The sequence below is a fragment of the Prionailurus bengalensis genome, chromosome A1, assembly GCF_016509475.1.
Source record: "Prionailurus bengalensis isolate Pbe53 chromosome A1, Fcat_Pben_1.1_paternal_pri, whole genome shotgun sequence".
Classification (NCBI taxonomy): domain Eukaryota; kingdom Metazoa; phylum Chordata; class Mammalia; order Carnivora; family Felidae; genus Prionailurus; species Prionailurus bengalensis.
The window spans coordinates 99,807,324-99,818,961 of NC_057343.1; the positions used below are offsets into that span (position 1 = coordinate 99,807,324).

General features: G+C 35.7%; 1 long non-coding RNA gene across 1 annotated transcript; it reads left to right on the plus strand.

The window, feature by feature from the left end:
• The first annotated feature begins 2,705 nt into the window (after window positions 1-2,705).
• LOC122472221 lies at window positions 2,706-3,487 on the plus strand. Its single transcript, XR_006294392.1, has 2 exons — window positions 2,706-2,855; window positions 3,268-3,487. It is a non-coding gene; the product is annotated as an uncharacterized LOC122472221 (long non-coding RNA).
• The last annotated feature ends 8,151 nt before the right edge of the window (window positions 3,488-11,638 follow it).

Sequence of the window (11,638 nt, forward strand, 5' to 3'; positions counted from 1 at the left end):
AAAGCATAATAATAAAATTCACCATATTATGTCCAAAGATAAATCCCACATGATAAATCTCCATAGATGCTGAAAAAGTGTGTCATAAAATTTAGCATCTTTTTGATTTTCAAATGATTAAATAAAAGTTGAAATTGGTTAATATTTCCTTAACATGACAAAATATTTATCTTGACTTAAAATCCAACAATTTAGGGAGAAAAATGAGATACTCCTCCTATGATAAAAAATACAAAAATGTTCACTATTATCTTTAATACTTACATTTTATTTGAAGTATTAACTAATACAATTAGCCAAGTTAAATATGTTAGAAAAGCAAGAATTGTGGGCTAAGCTATACATAAAATTAACATATATATCAATCATCTTCACATGTAAAAGCATCTCTCTAGACAATATATTGAAGAGTATACCCCATTTAAAATGACAAAGTAAAATAAAATACCTTTAAATAGTCTTAACTAGAGTTAGTTAGGTGAGAAAAATTATAATTGTTCTGAAGGAACCAAAAATCAAAAGGAGACTTGAAAAAATGACAATGCTTTCAGTATTTGGGGATATGTAGATTTAACATCAAAAAGATATCAATTATCTCTAACTTTATTTATAAATGTAACACCAACCTGATAAATACACCAAATGAGTTCTTTGATTTTTCTCTCTAGCACTATTGCAGCTCAGGGGACACTGGGTAGGAGAGAAAGCAGTGTCCACTTGAGAGGCCATGGAAGAACCAATGTCATCAAGGTGATGGACGCGGAGCACACGAAGAGGGAGTTGGGGACACATAGTGAGGTGGTGTCAGTGGGGCACTCCAGAAGGCTCACTGAAGGGGATTTTAGGAAATAAAGAAGCTGCAAATAGCAGTATGAGGATGCTGAATGGTATGTTGTAGAGATTTTTGACAATAGAAAAGTATTTGGGGTCTAATTTTCTCCTGGAGATATGCTAATATCCCTCCAAAGTTGACGTTATTCTAGACATAACAGTGATTGTCAAGAAGGAGGTGGAGTAGGAGGAACTGTCCATCACTTATCCCAAGCATGTATGGTGGCTTACCTGCATCAATTTGGAGTGCTATGTGATCAAGGGCAATCACTTTAAAAGTCCTCTGAGTGGGCACTTGTCACAGAGCCGCTGAACTCTTAGTGACACTACTGATGAGAACAGGGAAGCTACAAAGGTGAAACATCATCTTGAGGTAAAATAATACTTCATGAGAGTAAAAGAAAAGTAGGTATTTGTTGTGGCAGTGTTCACCTTTACCTAATCTCTGTACTCCTGGAAAATAGCAATGATAAGGAAACTCCCTCTTTTGTTGTATTCCAGGCAACAGCTCAATGCAAAGAACCACCCTTCTCTGTATGACATAGATAACTCTTGGGATGTTCCCCTAGATTCCCCGTGACAAACCTAGCCACAAAAATTCTAAATCCCCACTCTTTGTTTAGTGAACGATTACCTGCCCTGCTTATTCTCACTGGTCAATCTGAACATGTGACCACTAAAATTTAGACTTTTCTTCTCCCCTCTAAACTCTGACTTGTTCCTGAGGTTCTTCTAAGCACTGGATCATGAAACATCTCTTCTTTATGGTCTCTCCTGAGAATTAGGACCAAAAATAAAACACACACACACACACACACACACACACACACACACGCATTCTCCTTGCTCAACTGTCTGATCATGTCACCTGTTCATCACCACCCCCCCACCTCATTCCTCATAGCCTTGTTTGCTCCTCCCTGAAAATGTCCTTTCTGTCTGATCTTCAAGACTCTTAGAGAGCAGATGGTGAGAGCATTCTCTAAGTGCAAGAGTCATCCTTCATGACATTTTCCTTACTAATGTCTGGACTTGGATGTTTTCTTTGACACTTTATAAATCTTGTTTTGTTTTGCTCATTGACATCTGTGGTGGTGCTTATTCACCTCAAGTGGAATCTGAAGGGTGACCAAGACCATGAGAGAACTGCAGATCCACACTTGAGGCTTACCTGAAGGGTGATGGGAGGTAACAACTGACAGTGGAAGTAATGAGGTAGTTGAGAATTTCAGAAGAGTTTGCAAGGAGAGCAGAATAGACTTTGGACTAGAACCCTTAAGCATATTAGATATTTGAGGAAAACCAAGAAATCTTAGTACCCTTAATTTTCAAACATTACAGGTGTGGGGACATCAGCCCTCTTGTAGTGGAAAGCTCAGGTACAACTTTTGAGTCTCCCCCCCCGCAAAAGAAACTTAACTACTAATAGCCTAGTATTGACTGGAAGCCTTACCGATGACATGAGCAGTCAATTAACACATATTTTATATGTTGCACATATTCTGTATTGTATTCTTACAATAAAGCGAGCTAGATAAAAGTAAATGTTAATAAGAAAACTATAAGGAAGAGAAAAAATACATTTACAGTACTGTTATATTTACAAAAAGATCTCTGTATGAGTGAATCTGTACAATTCAAACTCATGTTCAAGTATATAGTGAAAGCAATAAACTAAATCTTTCCTTTTCTCTTCATCCTCTTCTTCCTCCCTGACCTCCCTGCCTTCTCCTCTTTCTCCTTCCGATTAACTCCATTAATAACTAGGCTTAATATAAAGAAATCCTTAAGAAGCACTATGATACAGTGTAAAGAGCACTAGAAATTAAGAAATTTGGAATCTTCTCCTATTTTAACAATAAATATTACTTTGACACTGAAAGTAATTTTATTTATTCATCTGTTAAATAAAAGGAGTGGAAAAAAAATAAAAGGAGTGAATTTGATATTGTTCACAGAAACATCTGAAATGAAGTCGAGAATACCAAGAGGCCATAAAATGGAGCCAGAAGACCACTGGGAAGGTTAGTCTTAGGCTCTTCCATACTTGGATGGAATATGAACTTTTAGAATGTGCCAACCACAAAAGTACATCTTGCTGGAATTCTCAGAATGAGGCTTAATTTGCTGTATTTCAACCCAGCATTTAGCATAGTAACCTAGCCTATATTAATCAACCTTAATTATCTTTACCTATCAGTCGTAATTTTTTCAGAATAACTTACACAAGCATATGGTTTTTGCCTTTATAAATTCTGTCTTTCTCCTCCCCTTTGGAACACATTTCAGTTTCCTCCTCAATCTGTATCTCCCCAATTTGAATTCCCAAAGACCCCAAATGAACTTTTGGTTAGCTTTGTCACCTAAATTCTTTTTTCTTCAAGGTGTCATCTGTCTAAACATCTAAAAATCAGAATTCTGCTTTGTATTCCACAGGATTCAATGACTTTTGTAAAGAATGAAAAGGATGCTAAGAAGCTGCTGTTAGAACTTTAAAAGATGCAATGCAAAATGTTACTGAAGTCATTCAAGAATGCTTCAGAAGAAAATTATTCCAAGGCCAAGCAAATTATTATGATTACAATGCAAGTAAAGGATGGTGTGAAGTAATTATTATCAATGACAAAAAATGAAAAGAAACCAGACTTTTGACAAAGAAACCAGTAATTTATTTATTTATTTATTTATTTATTATGAAATTTATTGCCAAATTGGTTTCCATACAACACGAAGTGCTCATCCCAACAGGTGCCCTCCTTAATGCCCGTCACCCACCCTCCCCTCCCTCCTACCCCCCATCAACCCTCAGTTTATTCTCAGTTTTTAAGAGTCTCTTATGGTTTGGCTCCCTCCCTTTTTTTTTTCCCTTCCCCTCCCCCATGATCTTCTGTTAAATTTCTCAGGATCCACATAAGAGTGAAACCAGATGGAACTGGAAAGTGTTATGCTAAGTGAAATAAATCATACAGAGAAACCAGTAAATAATTTAAAAGAAAAAAACAATAGCCAAGATGGAACTTGAGCCCAAATCAGTGCACATTCCAAATTCTCCATAAAGCCTTCTGAAAAAGATAGTGTAGTTCCTCCTGAACTCCAGGATATACCTGCTGACCTCAAAATGAAAACATTAAGTGAAATTAAAAAAAAAAAAACAGCCTCATAGCCCTCATGGTAGTAGGGAATGATGCAGAGTAATTATATGAAGAAGAAAAGTTTTACAGTCCTCCATGTCTGAGGATGGTGATATGTTAGTAGTAATGGCTTCTTCATTGGGAAAGTCATTTTTCATTATAAAAGAAGAGAGTGGTTACCCTTCTTCAATTAAAGAGCAAAAAGGCCCCAAGGAGTGTTACCTGAAAAAGATACCCTTGAAACCTATTGGGTTATAAGAAATGGCAACAACTCTTCATGTCAGGAGGTTTGAATCCATGCTTTCCCATTCTTTCTCTGGATCCAGAAGCTCTAGGAAAAATGACAGTGAACAACTGTTTCTGAAAAGCAAACTGCACTTTTTCCTCAAAATGAACCTTAGATCAAGAATCTGTTTCTTTAAGATCGTAAAGCAGTTATAGCTCCCCCTTCCTTGTTTATGGGAAGCAAGCAAGAGGCGGAAGGAATAGCCATTCAACATTGTTGTGTTAGGGGAAGAATGTGCATGTGATGATTGATTAGTGAACTCTTTGTGAACATTTCTGTCTAAAATTACTTTTCTTTCTCTTTTTTTTCACTAGTCTATTATTTAAATGTATATTTGACTGTCTTTGGGCTGGTTATAAAAATGTTTGTTTTAGTCTCTGTTTTTCCTTTTAAAGTGTATTCAGGTTATGTTTACATAAGGCTTTCACAAACCAAGTATATATTTAAATTCATTTGTAATATGCTGCAGAATATTTCCTCTATGAAATAATTTGTAGTTTATAATTATCTTATGTTTCTCATCTGTGCTTACCATGAAATGCATTTCACTGGATCAGGTCTGTTTTTGCTTGGAAATAAATGTCAAGATATATTTAAAATGATAATAGAATATTATGAGGAAATTGTAGCAATTAAAAATAGATCACCTTTATTAAAAGTTGTTATTGTTAGCAAAACCTGGCTACACTTCTATTATGGATGTACAGATAATAAATTGTACAAACTAAGTACTTTTTAATCATAGTTTAAAAAATAAATAAAATAGATCCCCCAAGAAATCTCAAATGTTGGCATCAGGCAGTTAGCCCTTATGCCTCTGTTAAAAGATTTATGTTTGCAAACCATCTGTTGGTTAGTAACTACTTTCTCCTGGGGTGATTCAGTTAGTTTATTAAAAACTTGTAGAACCTTACTTTTTCCTATTATGCAAACTCCCATAAAGGAACTTAACTACAGGTAATTTGACAAAATGAAATGTTAAATATCCTTTTATCACCACAGGAAGAAATGTTTTTATCACCACAGGTAGTAAAAGACAGCCATTGCCAGACAATGTATAACTTTTTGCATCTAATCTGTCAGAGCACCCATTTTAAAGTGCATTTAAATGATAATGGAAATATATTCATCAAAGCACAATGCCAATTTTCAAGAGAATTTTAGAAAAGCAGTACTTTCATCAGATTGTCAAAAGCAAATGAGAATTGCCATTTTGGACTAATAAAGGAGAACAGAGAGGGGAAATTGACTTAAATGACTAGCATCATTAAAATTAAGTAGGATGTGAAAATATTTAAACAGAATAAGTGCTGAAAGTAAATTAGCTATTTCAAATGTCTTAGTTTGCATTTGCCCGATTTTCAGTGCTAAACCTGACATTTTGACTTAGATTTGTAATTATGTATACCCATGTTACATGAAAACACTCAGCATACGGTCAACTCTTGATGCATATTTATTGAGTGTTAGCAATCATCCAAGAAGTATATTAAAATTTTTATCACTGGGGTGCCTGGGTGGTTCAGTCGGTTGAGCGCCCCCCAACTCTTGACTTTGGTCATGATCTCAGGGTTTGTGAGTTCAAGCCCCACAGTGGGCTCTATGCTGACAGCCTGCTTGGAATTCTGTTTCCCTCTCTCTCTGCCCCTTCTCTGCTTGCTGTCTCTCTCTCAAAATAAATATAACCTTAAAAAAAAAAGACTTTGATCACTTAATCTTCATATCAATAAGATTGGCACCATATTTTCTTAATTTTTTTTCAATGTTTATTTATTTTTGAGAGACAGCATGAGCAGGGAAGGGGCAGAGAGAGAGAGAGGGAGACACAGAATTCAAAGCAGGCTCCAGGCTCTGAGCTGTCAGCACAGAGCCCGACGCGGGGCTTGAACTTATGCTCTTAAACTGCTCTGCCTTACAGTCATAAGTCTGACTCAAGCGAGGTCATTACAGGAATTAACCTCACTCATCCCATTTCCTTCAAGCTACACATTCACTATGGCGCAATGGCAGAACTGAAAAGAGAAAATTGGAGGCAGGGTAGGGATATCAGCCCTCTCTCACATTTGTCTTGCTTACTCTATCCTCTGATGTTCGTTCCACCTTGCACCAGTTGTCAGAGGCAAAGGCGTTCAAATAGATAAAAATTGAAGAGGCTAACTCACATCCTTCTTTTCGCTTTCTCTTTTTCTTCCTTGTACTTACCCTCACACTTCTTTTCGGATAGCTTTGCATCGGTAGGAAGACTTGTTAACAGTAGGGTGTGACATTTATTATTTAAGCTTCCTCTTGAGAGCTGGTGTGAAGCAAGTGCTATTCTAGTCAGTGTCTTTGACCTCTACAAAAATCTGCTTTTTGGGCGTGTTAAAAAGGTAAGCATTGCTAAAACTCCTGTGGCTGGTTCATTAAGTCACAATTTCCACTGATATATTAACCTGCTAAGTAATGGCTGTAGTAAGCTTACAGTGTATTAAGAGCAGCATTCAAAACAAAATACAGCCTCTCCTAGTTTAAGGAAAAACTAATTTCATTTCATGTTAATTTAGCAGAAAGACTTTTTCCATACTCACAAAGTTCTATGACCAAGCAGATTGCTTAACTGTCTGAAGCATTCTTAACCTTTCTCTTTATTATGAGTCCGATCCATTCTTTTGTGAGAAGAGATTATGGATGTAAATGAGTTTTAAAGTTGAAATATTTTCTGTTGGAATAGATACGTTTTATTAGAAGAAACATTGTTTTGCCAGCTAATTTAAGTCAGGTAATTAAAGCCAGAGAAAACCGCAATGCACTTCTGATTATCTGAATTTATTCATTATGATTCACTTATAGATTTATTATTTTTTTGCAACAAATCTAAAAGGTCTAACTGTTCCTGATATTAGAGTTAGAGCAATTAAGAAGGTAGGTCACAGGGGCGCCTGGGTGGCTTAGTTAAGCATCTGACTTCGGCTCAGGTCGTGATCTCACAGCTTGTGAGTTTGAGCCCCATGTCAGGCTCTGTGCTGACAGCTCAGAGCCTGGAGACTGCTTCAGATTCTGTGTCTCCCTCTCTGGCCCTCTTCTGCTGGCGCTCTGTCTCTGTTTCTCAAAAATAAATAAATGTTTAAAAAAATAATAAAAAAGAAAAGCTAGATCATAGTTCCAGCTCTTATAGGGTTTACATTTTGCTGGATAATTTCTTGAGGATATATTTTCCCATTAAAAGTTCAGTAGGAGTTAATTTAGCCTTGACTCACCCAACTCTGTATAATTCTGGCTGTCCATTTAAAAGAATTTGTGCCATGGCCTGAATTACTATTAAATGTTACAGGGCCTATGTAAACAAACAAACAAACAAACAAACATTGTTGACCTGTGAGACTGTCTTCAGGACAGGTACATCATGGGGTTGCCAGTTACATAATTATATGCATTTCACTCTCACTGGATCATGTACCAGACTAAGTAGATTAGCAATGTTACAGAATGTGTTTGCTGTTCCTTTGTTGATTATTTTTTGTTGAAATCTTCCATAATTGTTATCCATTATCACACAAATTCTGTCTTGTATTTATAAGAGCACAGTCACATAAAAGTGTTTTTTAGGAGTATTATATTCCTTTAAAACTTGGAAACTTTGAATGATATTGTTATTAAGCAAAAGTACTTTGAAAAGAGGAAGTACTCAGAGAAAGGAATGCTAAAGGAATTATCCAGTTTGCAAACTTTTTTTCCCCAGATTTACATTTTCTTTAACTTTTAGGGTGAGCTTAGTATAAGTAATACATATTAAAATGGGACCTCAAAAGTTCTTAAAAATTATGTTTTAAAATTATTCAAAATTACTCAAATGTAACCATTTTCCACATTTGTTGGATATCAAACTAGTTGAATACCCTCATTTATACCTGTATATAAGTAGATCAGTAGATGGATGGATACATAAATGAATGGATGGATAGATGGAAAGAGGAACAGAAGTTATTTTGCAGAAAACGAATTGTACTATAGTTATTAAAATATTAAATTAGGTATACTTGAACTTATCAAAAATGAAATACGAATGAAGCTAACAATGTTGATCTGTAAATGTTTCATAAACACAAATGTAGTAATATTTAAAACACCCCTATGACTAAGAATAAAGACTTTAAAAATGTTGAGATAGGTATGAATTTAAGTTTCACTCTTAGATAGTATCCATTTAATCCTGCCATTAAAGATAAAAGTAGCCCATCTGTACTCCCCTTTTCTCTCTCTGTTTTTTAGATTTTGTAGCTATTTCTGTTCTGCATTCTCTTCTGTAACTGTAATCTTTGCGCTTGCTTTATTTTATTTTTATACTTCAATGGATTCATTGCTCTTCCCCAAACCATTATACCATATCCATTGTATTTGGGGGACTTTTAAAATGTCATCTCTGGGTTGGCTGGATTTCATCATCATATTAATTTTTTTTGTATGCCTTTTCAATTAAGGCTCATGGATGATATATTTTTGAGAATTCTATTGGCTCTTAAAATGTTATAATTACGTGTGGCTTTTTTTTTTTACTTGCAAGAAGACAGTGAACACTCACTACCATGTGAGAGATGTACACACAGAAATTCCTCAATTGGGAGACTTAAAGTTGACCAAGCAACCATATACTGTACTAACTACAGTAACAGTGAAGCCCCAGATGTTGTGTGAGTTTTCAAGAGTGAGAAGAGTTTGGGCACAAACACAGAGATCAGACACAATCGTGCAGAGGTACCATCGAAATTTGGCCAGTCTGGGAGCACATGGTAAGACACCACCGGGTGACAGGAAGTCAGGGGCAGGCTCTTGACAGCCCTGAAACCCAAACTTTATTCAGAAGGAATAGTATAGTAAAACTATTATTTTCATATAGTTCTCACCCCACTCCTGTCCCCACCCTCAGTTGTTTACTGTCAGAATTCTCCTGTCTTTTGGCATGGAGTATTCCATTTGTCCTTTTCTCACGGCATTGGAGTTGGCTCTATCACAGAGCTGACTTTTCCAGGCATGGCTCTTAACAGCACACATCTTTCTGAAAAAAAAAATTGATACACTTTTGACCATGTCTGCCAGTTGCTCTTGCACTTCAAAACAACTTGGCTACAAATACTATCACAGTTTCACACCTTCTTTCTTTCAGTATCTGGGGATACTCTTCTATTTTCAAACACTAGGTGTCGCTCTATGGAATGGGGAAGCCAGCTTCCTGTTTACCCCTCTCAAGTGACTTGCTCCTTCTCTTAGAATACCTGAAGAATTTTGCTTGTTCCTTTTATCCTTTAAGGTTATATATGTCTTTTATACATTCGTGTGTGTGTGTGTGTATGTGTATATATTTATATACATATATATAGACACATATATATGTATCTATATATATGTATCTATATACATATATATGTACATATATACATATATATACATATATATGTACATATAATATATATGTACATAGATACATATATATTATATGTACACATATATATACATGTATATATTATATGTACATATATATGTGTATATATATATAACTGGGGGTTATAAATTCCTGTAAGGCTCTCAATTTTTTTTTTTTTTTTGGAAAAAATGTATACTCTTCCTTTGTGGTTCCATTCTTTCTGTATTCTAGGGATATTTTACTGTATTATATCTTGAATAACTGTCTGCTTTATTTGTTAACCTCTTTATAATTATGTATCATCATTTAGCCTTTTTATATCCATTGTCTTCTAGTTAATTACCTATTTCTCTCTTCCCTTCACACTTAAGTCAAGATGCCAGTTTTTCAATTTAAAACCTTATTTCTTTCTGGTTCTCCTTTGTTTACTTACCCTGTTTTGACCCTGTTTAGAGTCTTTGTTTTTTCCTCAGCTCTGAATTCTCCATTTTTATATCTTTGCACTGACAATGACATCTTGTCTTAGAGCTCTTGTTTTATTAAATCTAGTTGTTTCAATTCTACAGCATGGAGAAATCTTGTGTAATTCTTCTTCTGTTCCTTGGGTTATGTTTAATGTCCCACTTGGGGTTGTTCCTATATTTTGTCCTGCTTTGTTTTACTCAATAGATATCCACTGTTGGTGTGTCTTTTTTTCCCCTATTGCTCTTGTTTTATTTAGGGTTTGTATTCTTACCTCACTATATTTTACTTTAGGTGAATTTACTCTCACATGCTTTGTTTTTGTCTTTCTCTGATAGCTGAAATATTCATTCTCCCTGCCCCTGGAAGAAAATGTCAAACCCCTCCCACCACCCATCCCTAGAACCTCTGAATAGGTTACTCCAAGTGTCAAAAGAGCCTTTGTAGAAGGGATTAAATTAAAGGTTTTGAAATGGGAAGGTATTCTGGATAACCTGTGTGGGACTCATGTAATCACAAGAATCATTAGTAGAGGGAGGTGGGAGAGTGATAGAACAGAAATGAGACAGTGGAAACATATTGAAGTGCTATATTTTCTTTTTAAATAATTACTTATTTTTCAGAGACACAGAGAGAGACAGAGACAGAGCACAAGCAGGGGAGGAGCAGAGAGAGAGGGAGACAGAATCTGAAGCAGGCTCCAAGCTCTGAGCTGTCAGCACAGATCCCTATGTGGGGCTTGAAATCACAGACCAGGAGATCATGACCTGAGCGGAAGTCAGAAGCTTAACTGACTGAGCCACCCACGTACCCCCGAAGTGGTGTGTTTTGAAGATGAAGGGAGGGAGCAAGATCCAAAGAATTCAGGCAACTTCTAAAGCCCGGAGGAGAAAAGAGAGCAGAGTCTCCCCTGGAGCCTCCAGACAGAACCGAAAACCTTGATTTCAGGATGTAAGGCCCATATTGAACTTCTGTCCTCCAGAACTGTAAGATAATACATTTGTATTTTAAGCCACCAGGTTTGTGGTAATTTGCTGTAGCAGCAAAAGGAAACTAATACAGTAAAGAATCTTCAGAACAATTCTTTCTCTTGGATCTAGACATAATCTGAGACATTTTAGTTTTGGGTGAAATTACTCTTTTTTTTTTCTTCCAAAAAGTATTGACTGTTGAGTTCATAATTCTGCTTAGTAACTAGTCTGGTTAAGGAAGTACTTGTGATAATTTGATTGCATTATATTTTCTTTTTATCTCTGATCACATTCTTCCCTGTAGTCATATATTTTAAGGGGCATGACTTATACCCTTGGAAATTAATTCTGTCACATGTACCTATCATACTTTGCTTGCCCTTTCTTCTTGAGTTGGAAACTAAAGTAAACAAAAATTAGTGCTCCCTGCTGGTATATATAGTGCCATGAGTATCACTCTTGTAATGACCTCTTTATGGAATGAAATTGTAGGCTTGTGGAGTAAATGCTTATTTAATTTTACAAAATATTGACTAATTGTTCTTCACCATGGCTACAT